Source organism: Sorex araneus, chromosome 1 (assembly GCF_027595985.1).
Source record: "Sorex araneus isolate mSorAra2 chromosome 1, mSorAra2.pri, whole genome shotgun sequence".
NCBI lineage: Eukaryota > Metazoa > Chordata > Mammalia > Eulipotyphla > Soricidae > Sorex > Sorex araneus.
In genome coordinates this window covers 128,364,033-128,379,021 of record NC_073302.1, presented here as the reverse complement: position 1 = coordinate 128,379,021, position 14,989 = coordinate 128,364,033, and the positions used below count along the sequence as shown (strand labels likewise).

General features: G+C 40.5%; 1 pseudogene; it reads left to right on the top strand.

The window, feature by feature from the left end:
- Nucleotides 1-11,040: 11,040 nt before the first annotated feature.
- Nucleotides 11,041-13,600, top strand: LOC101540631 (U3 small nucleolar RNA-associated protein 14 homolog A-like; annotated as a pseudogene).
- Nucleotides 13,601-14,989: the final 1,389 nt, after the last annotated feature.

The following is a 14,989-nucleotide window of genomic DNA, read 5'->3' as shown; positions in this document are numbered from 1 at the left end:
AGAAGAAGAAGAAGAAGAAGAAGAAGAAGAAGAAGAAGAAGAAGAAGAAGAGAAGAAGAAGAAGAAGAAGAAGAAGAAGAAGGAAGAAGAAGAAGAAGAAGAAGAAGAAGAAGAGAAGAAGAAGAAGAAGAAGAAGAAGAAGAAGAAGAAGAAGAAGAAGAGAAGAAGAAGAAGAAGAAGAAGAAGAAAGGAGATGAAGGAGGAGGGAGGAGGAGAAAGAAAAAAACCTTTTAAGGGATAGCAACTTGTGTTGAAGAGTTTGTGAAGAGTTTGGAGAAGAGCTGGATCATAACCAGAATGATGAGCATTATGTGTGTAATACTCAAGTGATAGAGAACATGCTTAGTATATGAGAGGCCATGAGTTCAAAACCAAGCACTATATGTCTCCTCCACACACACCCAAGCCAATCATTTCTAGATATGGCCCTGAGGACCCTTGAGGTTCCTGTGGACTACATGGCCAGGCAGAGCACAGAACTGTCAGCATACACTGCCAAGCAGAGCATATATGGGTGGCCAGCTCCAGCACCACTGGCTACGACCTAGTTACAAAAGCATTTTTAAATAGGGCTGCAGGGGTGACAATGCTTTGCGTGTAGAAGGCCCAGGTTCCATCCCCAGCAGAAGACTTGGGCTCCTAATTTCAGAGTGTTGGAGAACTTACAATGTTCGCTCTTCTTTGATTTGTTTGTTTGGTTTCTTTTGATCCTAGCAGTGCTCGAGACTTATCACTGGATCTTCACTAATGTACCACGCCTGGTGGACTTAGGAGCCCACATCAAGTACCAAGGATAGGACCCAGGCCAGTCATTCTAGGCAACTGCCCTGTCTGCTGTACGATCTCTCTGGCTCCTGCTTTTCCTTAACTTTGTTATACCTTAAATATTCTATGCAGCTTCTGTTCAAATCAGATTTTTTTTATTTAGTCCTTTATGTATTGTTGGGACACAGTAAATAATATCAGCCAGTTTATTTAAATTATTAGGTTTTGTAATTAGTCTATTTCCTCTTTGTGGAATGAATGTAATATTTGAGGACACACAAAGAAATGGAAATGAGGAGCAAAGATATGCTAAACCCTAATATCACATCTGTCAGGGAAAATGAAGTCATGAAATTTTCTATAAATGGATGGACATGGAGAGTATCATGCTGAGTGAAATGAGTCAGAAGGACAGGGACAGAATGATTGTATTCATTTGTAGTATATAAATATATATATAGTCATCATCAGTAACTATATATTTATAAACATATAAATATTATATAAATATATAGTGTGTGTATGATATGTTATAATGTATCATATTCTATGTAACTTTATATATTATATATAATATATTATGATATGTGATATATGATATAATATATTGTACATAATGTGATATATAACATATTATATTATCTATAAATATATTGTCACTGATAGCAACTATATATATATATTTATATACCACACATGAATACAATCATTCTGTCCCTCTCCTTCTGACTCATTTCACTTTATATATATTAGAAGACTAATATCCATGGCCAGAGAAAACAGGAACTAGGAGGACAGGTCAATGGTTGGAACTAACCACAAGTGTTTGTGGGGCAGAGGGTAGGTAAGATAGAGAAGATTCCACTATGACAATGATAGCTGGGAATGATCACTCTGGACAAGATCTGAGGGTTAAAAGTAGGTAAAGAATATTCTTGATAACCTTTCTGTATCAATATTGCAAACCACAATGCCTAAAAGGAGAGGAGACGAGAGAGAGAGAGAGAGAGAGAGAGAGAGAGAGAGAGAGAGAGAGAGAGAGAGAGAGAGAAGTGTCTGACTAGAGGCAGGCGGGGAGGGGGGGGTGAGGGGGTGGAGTTGATGGGAGGGAACCTGGGGACACTGGTGCCAGGAAATGTACACTGGTGGGGCGATGGGTGTTGGAATACTGTATGACTGAAATCCAATCACAAACAGCTTTGAAAAATTTTTTTTTAATTTTTAAACTTGAAAAAAACATAGAAACCTAATACCTTCCAGGAAAGATAACAGAAACTGCCTGAACTGATGTGAAAATAAATGGACTTTAAAACCAAGATAATAAAAATATATTGATACATATTTTTTCTTTATTTTTCCTTTTTTGCTTCTCTTTCATGGGACAATATGCTATTAAAATTGTTATTTGTCAACTTAGAATCATCATAAAGTATTTAAATATTCATAATTCCTGTCCAAATAATAATTAATTATAATTGTCTGAGTTTTATGGAATTGGTGCTATTTATTCCTGGATAATCAGATAAACGCTGACAGGATTCCCTAGTTAGCCCCTACTTTTCAGATCTCAGCTCAAACATAATTTTCTCAGATAACTTCTTCTGAATCTACCACTATCAGAATTTTTCATAGTAAACAGTATTTTTCTTTAATATTGGTTTTACTTTGAATTGTTGTGTTTTGGTGCCACACCCAGCAGTGCACAGAGCTTACTCCTGGATCTTTGTTCAGGGATCACTCCGGGAGGGCTCTCAGGAAATAATATAAGGTGCAGCAGATTGAAAGTAGGTCATCTGCTTGCAGGATGGACTACCTGTCCAACCCCTATTTTAATTAGTTCTACTATCTCCTCTCCTGATGCACGCACATAAAAGTTAAGCAGTGATATTTCTGTTATTTATTCTGTATATTCTCAATGTCTATCTGGTTGTTTACCATGCTAGAATATTTTGGAAGGCCTGAAAGAGAGTACAGCTGATAGGGCACTTGCCTTGCACGTGGCCAACCTGGGTATGATCCTCAGCACCCTGTATGATCCCCAGCACAGTCAGAAGTGATCCCTGACCACAGTCAGAAGTGAGCATCACTGGTTGTGGTCCAAAATCAAACCAAAAAATGAAGTTCTTAATATTTTGGATAAATTGATAAATGGCACAAGTCTCAATTTCCCATTGGAACCTAAAAAAGGCAATACTGGTTTTTAATATTTAATATTAATTTACTATTTAATATTTTCAAGGTTTTTAATACTCAGATTTAGTACATGAAACATTAGAATCTAAAAACACATACACTCATATATAGAGTGGGAAGATCAATGAATAATTAACTAGATAATTAACATTAAATTGTGTGATGAGTAAAGCCATTTAATAACGATACATATAAATGTTCTTTTATGATATTATTATTTCACCAACCAAAGGAAGGAATCAAAATGTTACCCTGATTCAAATCCCTCTTTAGATGTAATTATTTTTACCTACTAGATCTCTCTACAGTCAGTATGTATGCATCCAGAAGACATGTTCTGTCTCTACTATATATTCTTTCTCTCTAGTTTGTAGAAATTGATGTTAAAGTCAAACAAACTGAGGATTCATGTAATTGATATGCTTTCTGGGTATGATCATTGAAAATAGTCATTTTTGGTTGTTGGAATATAGCTCTAAACATCTGAGGTTTAACATTGGTTTGTCCTTTCGCCCTGGCTGCAGGGAACTTAGGTTTATTGGGTTCCACCCATCACAATGCTCCCGAAGACACTCCCATTCTTCTATGTTTATTGGATTATAGCTCTAAACATTTTAGGTTTAACATTGGTATATGCTTTCTCCCTTGCCTCAGGGAACTTAGGCTTATTGGGTTACACTCAACACTACTCCCAAAGCACTCCCATTCCTCTGTGTTTATCTGTAACCTCTTCTGTGCTCTGCTTCCCCAACCTGTCAATCACCTTTATCCCCAAATCAGACTCTGTTGACTTGTAAGTTCAGATCCTTCTAGGACACTGGATTTGTATTTGTAAGTGAAATATTGCTTTTCTCTTCTCCTTATGTCCTTTGCATAGTTACTTTAGAGCAATGTTCTTTTAGTATAGACACAGGAAGACAGTTAACACTATGCTTTTGTAACTTGGGAGATAACTGATTCTGAATAATATTCACTCCTGGTAATGTTTTCTCGACTTAAGTCACAGTTTCCCTTAGTTCCTAGCACCCCAAAAGCAGGGTCCCGACGAGGGACTGGATGGACCCAGGGCAAGCTGTGAGCTACCCTGGCATTAAAATGGGCCAGACCAACCACCATAACACTTAACTATAAATTAAGAGCATGGTCATGGAAAAATTCTGTTAAGATCCAAAGAGTAACAACTGAATTAGGACCCTGTGAGGCTTAGGAAAGACTAATCTGGCCTGAGCACTGCAGTCTGGGATCTATAGCAAGTTGTCCCCAGGAGAGCCACCCTACAAGCTTAATATGTCTCTTACTGTGTCCATACAAAATGACTAGAAAGATTGTTTAGAAGTAAGTAAATATAAGATGGTTGTTGGACTAAGGAAAGGAGAAACACATCCCTAGATGGTATTTTGCCCTTAAGCAGATCTCCTGGCTGCAGGAGATCTTTTTCTTATCTTAGAAAAGCTTCCCTCAGAAGGAAGGGCTTTCATATGTTGATTGTGCTACCTCACCTAGGTATAGTTGCTGCCCCCAATGCTGGGAAGTTGGGGAGAGACCAAGCCTGTCAGACTGAACGCAGAGAGACTAGCATGAGGCATAGGAGGAGAAGGGAATGAGGGGCAGTGTGAAACTGGAATGGGGAGCTTAGTGAGTGAGACTGGAACAGGCGCGTGAGAATGGAAAAAACGGGGAGAATGGAATAAAAGGAAACTTATCACCAACCAGCCTGGCGGCCCTGCTCCCTCCTTCATGGATCTGCTGAAGGTGGCTCTAGGCTCGGGTGGGGAAGCAGCTCATGGCCACTGAATACATGTGGCAGGCAAGGGAGACCACGCCATCACTGCCGCTACCGATCACTTACTTATTTTGTGATAATACATTTGGTGTAATGGTAAGAAGAAATGTTTAAGCTAGAATGAATGAGTAACTGGCGCTTATATGGGAGTCTATCAGAAAATAATTTGGAGGTATGCTCCCTGAATTAATAAATCATCAAAAGTAGTCATCTCTGATGAACAATTCAACATAGAAATAATACAGGATATACATGGCACCCAAATTCTGTTGGTACTTAGTTGGGAATACCTGATCTTCAAGTTAATTAGCTGGATGAGATTGCAATAAAACACCATGATGAAATATTTTAATCTATGCAAATGGAGCGTTAAAGAAAATTTTCTAGTTACGATAATGATTTAGCAATCTAAAGTCTTCCCAGTTCTCTTTACAGCAACTTGCTAAAGTCTGAGGGAATTTAGACTGCTATGTTTTGAGCTAAGTTTTGAATTCACAGTTGCTTTGGCCTTAAAATACCTCTACCATTAACTGCATTAATCAAACATAATGAGTTTATGTTAAAAATCAGTCAACCTAGCTAGTTTTCAATTACTAAAATAAGAATTCACTTTTAAATAGTGAATAGCTAACAACAATATCTAATTTTGAGAAAGCCAATGACAATATCTAATTTAGTAACAAGGAGACTACTAGTGCAAACTGAAAATTATTGGCATCAGGTTTGCTATATGACTTTCAATGTGGGTATCACAGTGACTTCATTTTTCTTAAATTGTTAGAAATATTTAATTCCACTTTAGTCAGAAAACATATTCTAAAAGAATCAATTCTTTGGAATTTGTTTTGCTTACTTCATCATTGGACTGGAACTATAGCACAGCGGGTGGGACATTTGCCTTGCACGCAGCTGACCCATGTTCAATGCCTCCATCCCTCTTGGAGAGCCCAGCAAGCTACCAAGAGTATCCCACCCACACAGCAGAGCCTGGAAAGCTACCCATGGCGTATTTGATATGCCAAAAACAGTAACAACAAGTCTTACAATGGAGGCGTTACTGGTGCCCACTCAAACAAATCGATGAACAACAGGATGACTGTGCTACAGTGCTACTTCATCAGAGTTTGTGCTATATTAAAAGGATGATAAATCCTACCATGGGTGATTCAGTGCTCTGAGATGTTTGGTTAAGTTAAGTTGCTAGTTTTGTTGTTCTGAATCTCTATGTTTTGTTTTGGTTTTGTCTGTGGGAAAAACTATTTTAAAGCTAGAGGAAATTAATTTATAAGAAATTGGTACTGGGAGTGAGATGAAAAGAGTACTTAATGTACACTGGTGGAGGGATGGGTGTTGGAATGCTATATGACTGAACTCCAATCATGAACAGTTTTATAATCGTCTATCACACAGTGATTCAATTAAAAAGTTAAAAAATAATCACTGTATCACTGTCATCCTGTTGATTATCGATTTGCTTGAGTGGGCCCAGTAACGTCTCCATTTGTCCTAGCCCTGAGATTTTAGCAGCCTTTCTTTACTCGTCCTTCCTAATGGTGCCACATTAGAATCAAGGCTCTTCAGGGTCAGGGAAATAAGACCCATCATTGTTACTGTATTTGGCATATGAATATGCCACAGGGAGCTTGCCAGGCTCTTCTCCATGTGGGCAGTAAACTCTCTCAGTAGCTGCTAAAAAACAATAAATAAATAAATCTAGGGAAAAAAAGAGTATTTAAGGTCATCTCTTAGAAACATGCCACAAGAGGCTGGAGAATAGGATGGAGGTGCTGGGTTAATGCTGATGATGGAGAGAAGCCTTCAATCTGGAAAAGGAGGTGGTGCTGAAAGGTGGTAAAATGTTATGTATGAAACCTTATCAGCAACAATACTGAAAACCACAGGGCAAGATATAGACAAAACAGACAGAAAGACAGACAGACAGAGAGTGCCTCTCATAAAAGCCGACTGGTGGTGGGTGGGAGGCTACTGGGTGTGGGAGCACTGGCGAAGGGAAATGGGACACTGATAAAGAGATCAGTATTGAAACACTGGATGCCTGAAACTCAATCCTAAGTAGCTTTGTAATTTCATGATGAATAAATTAAAAAATTAAAAATAAAGGTTGTGCCTCTGCTCGTAAAGACTATGCTCCAAGAGGTCTTCTAACCCATTTCGGCACCCAGAGCGACTTCTTACAGACATTCATCTAGACTGTGAGCTGTACTACAACTATGTGCCACCCGGGAGGGATTTTCCCTTTCCACCCCGTTTTTCTGCTCGGAAAATGGCAGCGGCGGCAACATCCATGTGGCAAGAGCCACCCCTAAGACTTCAGAATCTTCATTCTCAGCAATGAAAAGAAATTATTAAATGATGCCTTTTCAGCAGGCCTGATTGTTGGAGGAAAATTCCAAACAATAATAGTGAGTTCTCTATTGAAATATTGAATGTATTGAAAGTACAGAGAATAAAATGAAGATCATTAGCTACTTAGGTGGGGGCTGGGTGGGAGGCGGTATATTGGGGTTGTTGTTGGTGGAACATGTGCACTGTTGAAGGGATGAGGGTTCAATCATTGTATGACTGAGGCTTAAACCTGAAAGCCTTGTATTTTTTTCTCATGGTTATTTGATATAATAAAATAAAATTTAACAAAATAATAAAGACAGTCAAAAAAAATAAAGGTTGTCTTCCAGATTTTTACTCTGATCAATGGGAAGACTAAGTGGTAAGTAAATGAGAAGCAGAGAAATGTGAGGTGTCAGTTGCATCCTACATGTTTATTCTCATTACCTCCTCTCATTATCTCCTCTTCTCTTCTCCTCCCTACATACTGGGGAACAAATGCCAGTTGAGCATGCAGAGACAGTATTCAGTTGTACTATAGATGATAAACTAATACATAAGATGTTCCCTAACTTCCTTTCTTCTCATGAATTTCCATATGGTCTATGACAGGTCTTCTATCAGACCAGGAGAGTTGAAAGTGTGTGGTACAATTGTTCATGAATATTCTTTGCCAGCAAAGGGATTTATTTTCCCATACAGAGATGGTATAATTACACAAAAAACAAACATTTCCTTAATTTAAACATTTAATGTCCTTAGCATATATCACTCATTTCAACCCACAAATACTAGAAAACTACAAAACAAAGCAAAGCAAAAAAAAAAAAAAAAACCACTTAGAATTCTCACTCAGCTCGTATTAATGTTTAAAAGGCTCAAGGTCATTTATCTACAGTAATAGCCTTCACAAGTTGCTTTTACAGACCCCACTATACTTTTTTCATTTCTTTAGCATTTCAGTGCCTAAACTGAATCAGAAATTTGAGAACACTGGACAACAAAATATATTTATGTTAGCCTATATTGATGGATATTTGATAAAAATAATTTGAGAAAACTATTCAACTCCTTAGGTCCGGTCAATATCGGTAATTCAAAGAATTTGTGTTGTTCCACAGAGAAGCCAGATTGAGATCAATGTTTTTGATGGAGCTGATATTTTATGATTTCCATGTTATTTTTTAAAAGCTTTCTAAAGTAACATGATGTACTAATCTCTAATAAAAACAAGTCTAGTTGTTTTTCATTTAGATTGCAATCAGAAAGTCTGTTTCTTTTTCTATAAAAGCACTGTTCATTCTTAGATTACAGTATATTCATAAATGAACTCCTGTGTTATTTGTTTCATTTTTTCTAGTTAGAGAGAAAGCAGTATTTACTTGCAAGAAACTGAACTCAGGCATATAAGCTAAATGGATTTCAACCGGAGGACATTTTGTTCTTTATAAACAGCAAGAAAACCATAGTATCTTCATATTAAAATAACAAGCATTGAAAATTTCAAATTACTATTGACATAAATATCAGAATTTTATTTTTTCTACACAAAAGATATATTATGTTCTTGCATGAGAAAAAGCAATTACAGATGCATGTAAGAATTCACTAGCCACTAACTAATATTTAGCACATTTTTGTGGAGTTCTATGTTCTAAAAGCTAACAATAGCATCATAATTTGCAGTCTCTGCCCTATCTTGCCTCAGGTTAACACAAGTGAAAATAATATTTAAACCATTTACAGAAACATCCTAACCAAGCACAATCCCGAGAAAGGGGTCGTTGCACCATAGATGTTTACACAATAAACACATTTTATTTCCTCAGCCTGTGTTCAACAAAAATCTATTTTTATATTACATTTATTCTTAAATTTAACTCATGTAAATCCACTGCAAATTACTCAGTCCTTCCTTAACTCTTGTACTATATTCCCCACCTTCAAAACCTTTCCCTTGCTTAAAGCACCCACCCACCCACCCACATACACACACACACACACCCCACACACACACACACCCCACACATGCACGCACGCACCTACACTAAACCTTGCTTTGATTATTTAGACCAAACCATGGAGTGAAGAGATATAGCAACGAGGACAAGAAAATGATTTCAAGTTCAACGAGGGCTTATATATCAAAACTTGAATTAAATGTGCCTATATTCCTTTCTAAACTACCTTAAGGATTGGAACTGCTCCCAGTCAACCTAATGTGATGCTTTCTAGAATTACACTTTTTGAAAAATGCTGCTTTCAAAGATTATTACTAGTGTAGCTGAAGGATGAACTTGGAATATATAAATCAAAATGCTACTTTCAAAGATTATTACTACTACAGTTGAAGGATGAATTTGGACTACAAAAATCAAATGTTTACTGTTACAGAGAAAACAAAATTCAGAAGTTTAAAAAAATATATATGAAATAAAATATGATAACTGAGATTGAGATAGATAAGAACAAATAAATTCTACCTGTTACACTAAGAATCAGATAGCAACATATTTATTTGTATGACAACAGGTGGACTTCTACAACCTAAAAAGCAACTAATAGAAGCCAGAAAAAATTCTGCTTTTTCTTTTGTACAAATAAATTTGATAATAACATTAATGCTAAATATTTGATAAACTGCACCATATTTGATGGGGTTCAAATATGATGTGAACCATCACAACACCTATAATGGTGATTGGAGGCTGCCTTAAAAGTCTCCATCCCTCTCAGGGAGCCCAGCAAGCTACCGAGAGTATCTGCCCTCATGGCAGAGTCTGGCAAGCTACCAGTGGCATATTTGATATGCCAAAACCAGTAACAACAATAGGCCTCATTCCCCGACCCAGGAAGATCCCCCATATGGCAGCATTAAGAAGGATGAACAAGGAGAGACTGATAAAATCTCAGGGCCACTTTTAATATATGTACGCTGACATCGGAAGCATCCATCGAGGACCTGATGGTGCAAGTGCGGAGATCAAGTACATCGACATTGGATTGACAGAGACAAGAAGGCATCAAACACATCACGCCATTTTTGACTCTACAGAAGAACTGTTCCTCGGAACATTCAACAGCAGAGGCATCAATGGTGTTGGTGTCCTTGTCGACACAAACTTAGCCATGAGCATTGATTCATCCGAATGCCTAACAACCTGAATTGGATGCTTACATTTGAATAGATGTGGCTCGTTGCCAGAAGTTTCTATCTTCATCGTCTATGCACAAGCATCCAATTAAGAAATTAAGAAGTTCTACATGGAGCTGGAATAGTTCTATAAAGAAGACTACACCTTCTACAAGGTCATTGTCGGTGTTTTTAACTCCAAGATAGGACCTAGAAGTTCACCCAAATCCACATCGAGACCCACGACCTAGAATGGAATGAGCAGGGTGAGATACTGCCTGAGTTCATCATGTTGACCAAGACCATCCATGGTAATTCACAGTTCCTGAAGCCCGAATCTAAACACTGGACATGGGAGTCTCCCGGTGCACAGTTCCACAACGAAATTGACCACATCAATTTCAATTGACAGTTTTGCCTGACTGATGTCACTGTTGTCCCAAAATTCCAAACGGACCAGACCACTGTCTCCTTCATGCAAAATTCTACTTCACGAAGCGGGGAGAAAGGGCTGCAAAGTTTAAGAAGAGAACTCCCAGAATGACCATCAACTGGGAGCTCTTTGGCACTACTGAAGCAAAATGGGAAGATGCCGTCGTTGACAACATTGACGAGGAATACAATCGACTGGTTCAGCACCTCCATGAGTGTGTGAGCAATGCAGAGAGAGAGAAAGTCACAAAAAGTCGCCTGTCTTTGGAAATTCTCAAGGTCATTCGTCACCGTGGTCTGCCTCTCTGTCTAATGTTCATTGATTTAAGGAAGGCCTTTGAGCCTTTCAGCTTCCGCTGCTGGCCCATGTGTAGGACTGACTACTGAGATGAGGGGGAACTGGGCTGCCCAGAGATTTCTGGCCTTAAGCCAACAGCCAGAACTAGAAGACTTGACAAAAGACAAACCATTGAGTGCCAGTGAAGATGAGGAGGACAGTGATGATGAAAGAAAGCACCAGAAGTTTCTGGAAGCAATCAGTTCCCTTGAAAGAATAGGTGGAATTTGGCTGAGAGATCTGAGGATAGTCTAAACGTGTCAGAGTTCAATGTAAATTCTAAAGGATCAAGAGAGAAGCTGGTGCTTTCAGATCTGCTCGAGCCCATTAAAACTTCATCCTCATTGGCCGCTGTGAAAAAGCAACTGAATCGAGTCAAAGCGAAGAAGACTGTGGAGTTACCCCTTAGCAAAGAAGAGGTTCCTCGGATCCACAGAGAAGTCGCACTCAGTTAAACCTCAAAAGTCCTGTCCAGATGGGATCCCATTGTCCTCAAGAACCGGCAGGCAAAGCAGCTGGTGTTCCCCCTGGGTAACAAACCATCAGGCTCTGCTCCAACTGAACATGTGCTCAGTGGCTGGAAGGCAAGAACTCCCCTAGAGCAAGGAGTATTTACTCTCCTTCATAAGAACAAGCAGCCATTGACCAATCCTTTGCTGACACCCAAGGAAAAGGCCTCCTTGAAAGCCAGGAGCCTGGAAGAGGTTAAGATGCGGCGAGCAGAGCTTCAGAGGGCCCGGGCCCTGCAGTTGTACTATGAGGCCATGGCTCGAAGAGAGAAGAAAATCAAAAGCAAAAAGTATCATAAACTGCTGAAGAAAGAGAAAGCCAAGACAACCCTAAAAGAATTTTAGAGGCTGCAGAAGGTCGATCCTGGTGCAGCTCTGGAAGAACTGGAAAAAAACTGAAAAGGCCCGGATGAAGGAGCAAATGAGTCTTAAGCACTAGAACAGTGGGAAATGGGTGAAGTCAAAGGCAATAATGGCCAAATATGACCTGGAGGGTCGCCAGGCCCTGCAGGAACAATTGGCCAAGAACAAAGAACTGACACAGAAGTAGCCTATGTAGCCTCTGAAGGGGAGGAGGAGGAGGTGGTGGAGGAGGAGTGTGATGTGGAGGAAGCCGGGGATCTCCTAGTTCCCAATGCAGTGAATGAGGCACAGAAGAATGGACTTGGGCCAAACCTCTGGATGCTCAAGAGACGCCCAGGTGACACAGAAGAGAAGGACATCCAGAATGCCCCAGAACAAATTTCCGAGCCTGTGGCACAGGAGGCTTCTGAGAGCGAGGAAGAAAAAGAAAGACCAGTGGAGGTGGAAGAAATTATGTTGCAAGAATGTGAGGAAAGGGGGGCTGGAGCAATAGCACAGCAGTAAGGGGTTTGCCTTGCACAAGGCCTACCCGGGTTCGATTCCCAGCATCCCATATGGTCCCCCGAGCACCGCCAAAAGTGATTCCTGAGTGCATGAGCCAGGATTAACCCCTGAGCATAGTTGGATGTGACCCAAAAATTTTTAAAAAATAAATAAAAAATAAAGAATGTGAGGAAAGGCGATTGCTCAGGCAAAAGGCTGAGCTCAGCAATGGCACTGAAGCAGTGGGTAGCCAAGCAACGAAAGATTCTAGCAGCCAGGAGGTGCTGTCTGAATTAAAGGCACTGTCTCAGAAACTCAACAAGGGAAAGCAGCGTTCCAAGAAGCCAAAAGAGAGTTCAGAGGAAACAGTTGTAGTAGTGCAGAGGCAGGCACCTGCCGAAGAAGAGGAAGAGGAGCCCTTGTTGCTGCAGAGGCCAGAAAGAGTTCAGACTATGGAGGAGATAGAAAAGCTGAGCCAAGAAGGGGCTGTGCAGAGCAAGGAGCATCTGGACCTCCCCAACCAGTGTCAGAAGGGCAGCAGAGGAAGAAGAGCCCAAGAACGCAGCCTGAGGCCCCCAAGAAGACAGGGAAGGAACAGATGATTGATCTGCAGAAGCTCCTAACCACAAAATCTCCTTCCGTGAAGTCGTTGACAGTCCCCATGATGGTAGAGGAAATGGAAGATGAATATGAAGAAGAGAGGGTTCAGAAGCAGATGACCGAGGAAGCCTTTGCTGGCAATGATGTCATCATAGATTTCTTGAAAGAAAAGAGGGAAGCAGCAGAGGCCAGTAAACCTAAGGACCTGGATCTGACTCTGCCTGGCTAGGGTGAGTGGGGTGGTGTGGGCTTGATGCCCAGTGCCAAGAAGAGACGCCGGTTTCTCATTAAAGACCCTGAGGGTCCTCCAAGGAAAGACAAGCATTTGCCAAGTGTGATCATCAATGAGAAGCGAAACATCCATGCCGCGGCTCATCAGGTCCAGGAGCTTCCCTATCTGTTCACCCACCATCAGCAATTTGAAAGAACAATCCAGACTCCTATAGGATTGACATGGAACACCCAGCGGGCCTTCCAAAAACTGACTACACCCAAGGTTGTCACCAAGCCAGGACATCATTAATCCTATACAAGCAGAAGTCATGGGCCACCGGTCTTCCTCAAGGTCGGACCTCTCTGTGGTACAGAGGAATCCACAGCAACTCACCTCGAGTCACAAAAAATTGCTACAGAAAAACTTTCAGGAAGAGTTGTGACATCTCTGTGCCAGTACCTGCAACACCAGCTGAGCTGTGGTGCAGTTTTATTCCAGGCTGCAGAATCAGTTTGAAAACAGGCTGAGCACAATGGGCGTAGTTAAGCCACATTTATTAATAAAAGGCATTTTACCTGTAAAATAATTTTTTTAAAAATAAAGAAAGCCTTTGATTCCATTGAGACTGAAGCAGTCATCGAAGCCCTAGCCAAATAGGGCGTTCAAATTCAGTACATCAGGATCCTCCGTGAGCCGTATTATGGATTCACCACCAGGATCTCACCATTTTACAAGGAAGTGGAAAGATCGGGCTACAGATGAATCTCAAGAAGACAATGTTCATGAGAAGCAAACTAGTTCCTGACGTTCCATTTCCTCTCAATGGAATGAACATCTTGGCATGCAGCAGCTATGTATACCTTGGTCGAGAACTCAACATGAGGAATGACTTGGTGCCAGAACTGCGCAGGAGGAAGAGAACAGCATGGAACACCTTCAAGAGCATCAAAGAAGTTGTTAAAAGGACGAAGAACCTCCGGCTCCAGGCACATCTTTTCAACTCCACCATTCTTCCTGCACTAACATATGCCTCAGAGACCTGGGCCCTACGATAACAGGATGAGAACGCTATTCGGGTCTCCCAAAGAGGAATCGAAAGAGCTATGCTTGGAATACCACATTTCACTCAAGTGAGAGAAGGAATCCAGAGTTCCGACCTCGGCCGACGATCGAGAATCAGGGATGCTGATTCTTGTTTGTCAAGTCATCAAAAATCAGATTGGCTGGACATGTAATGCGATTTAGCGATGACCACTGGACTAGAGCTGTTACCGACTGGATTCCAGGGACCACATGTCCGCCCAACTACAAGATGGTCAGACTTCTTCAAGACCCTGAATGAACGTTTTGAAGCTCTTCATGTGCCTGGAAGGAGCAGATGCCATTGGGCTACTAGCACGTGACAGAGATGGATGTACACGTTACTGGCACCCACTTGAGAAAATCGATGAACGACGGGATGACAAGTGATACAAGCTAAATATTATTGAAAGTTTAATGATTCAGTCCCTTTATTTGAATGAACTCAGTTTTACCCATAAGATTATAAAGAATAAACCAGGTTAGGGGGCTGGAGTGATAGCACAGCGGGTAGGGCGTTTGCCTTGCACACAGCCGACCCGGGTTCAATTCCCAGCATCCCATATGGTCCCCTGAGCACCACCAGGGGTGATTCCTGAGTGCAGAGCCAGGAGTGACCCCTATGCATCGCCAGGTGTGACCCAAAAAGCAAAAAAAAAAAAAAAGAATAAACCAGTTTAAATCATTTTAAGCATAAGAAATAAAATCTCAGGAGATCAGGTAACTCTCAAAAAAGCAGAAGTGGGGAATT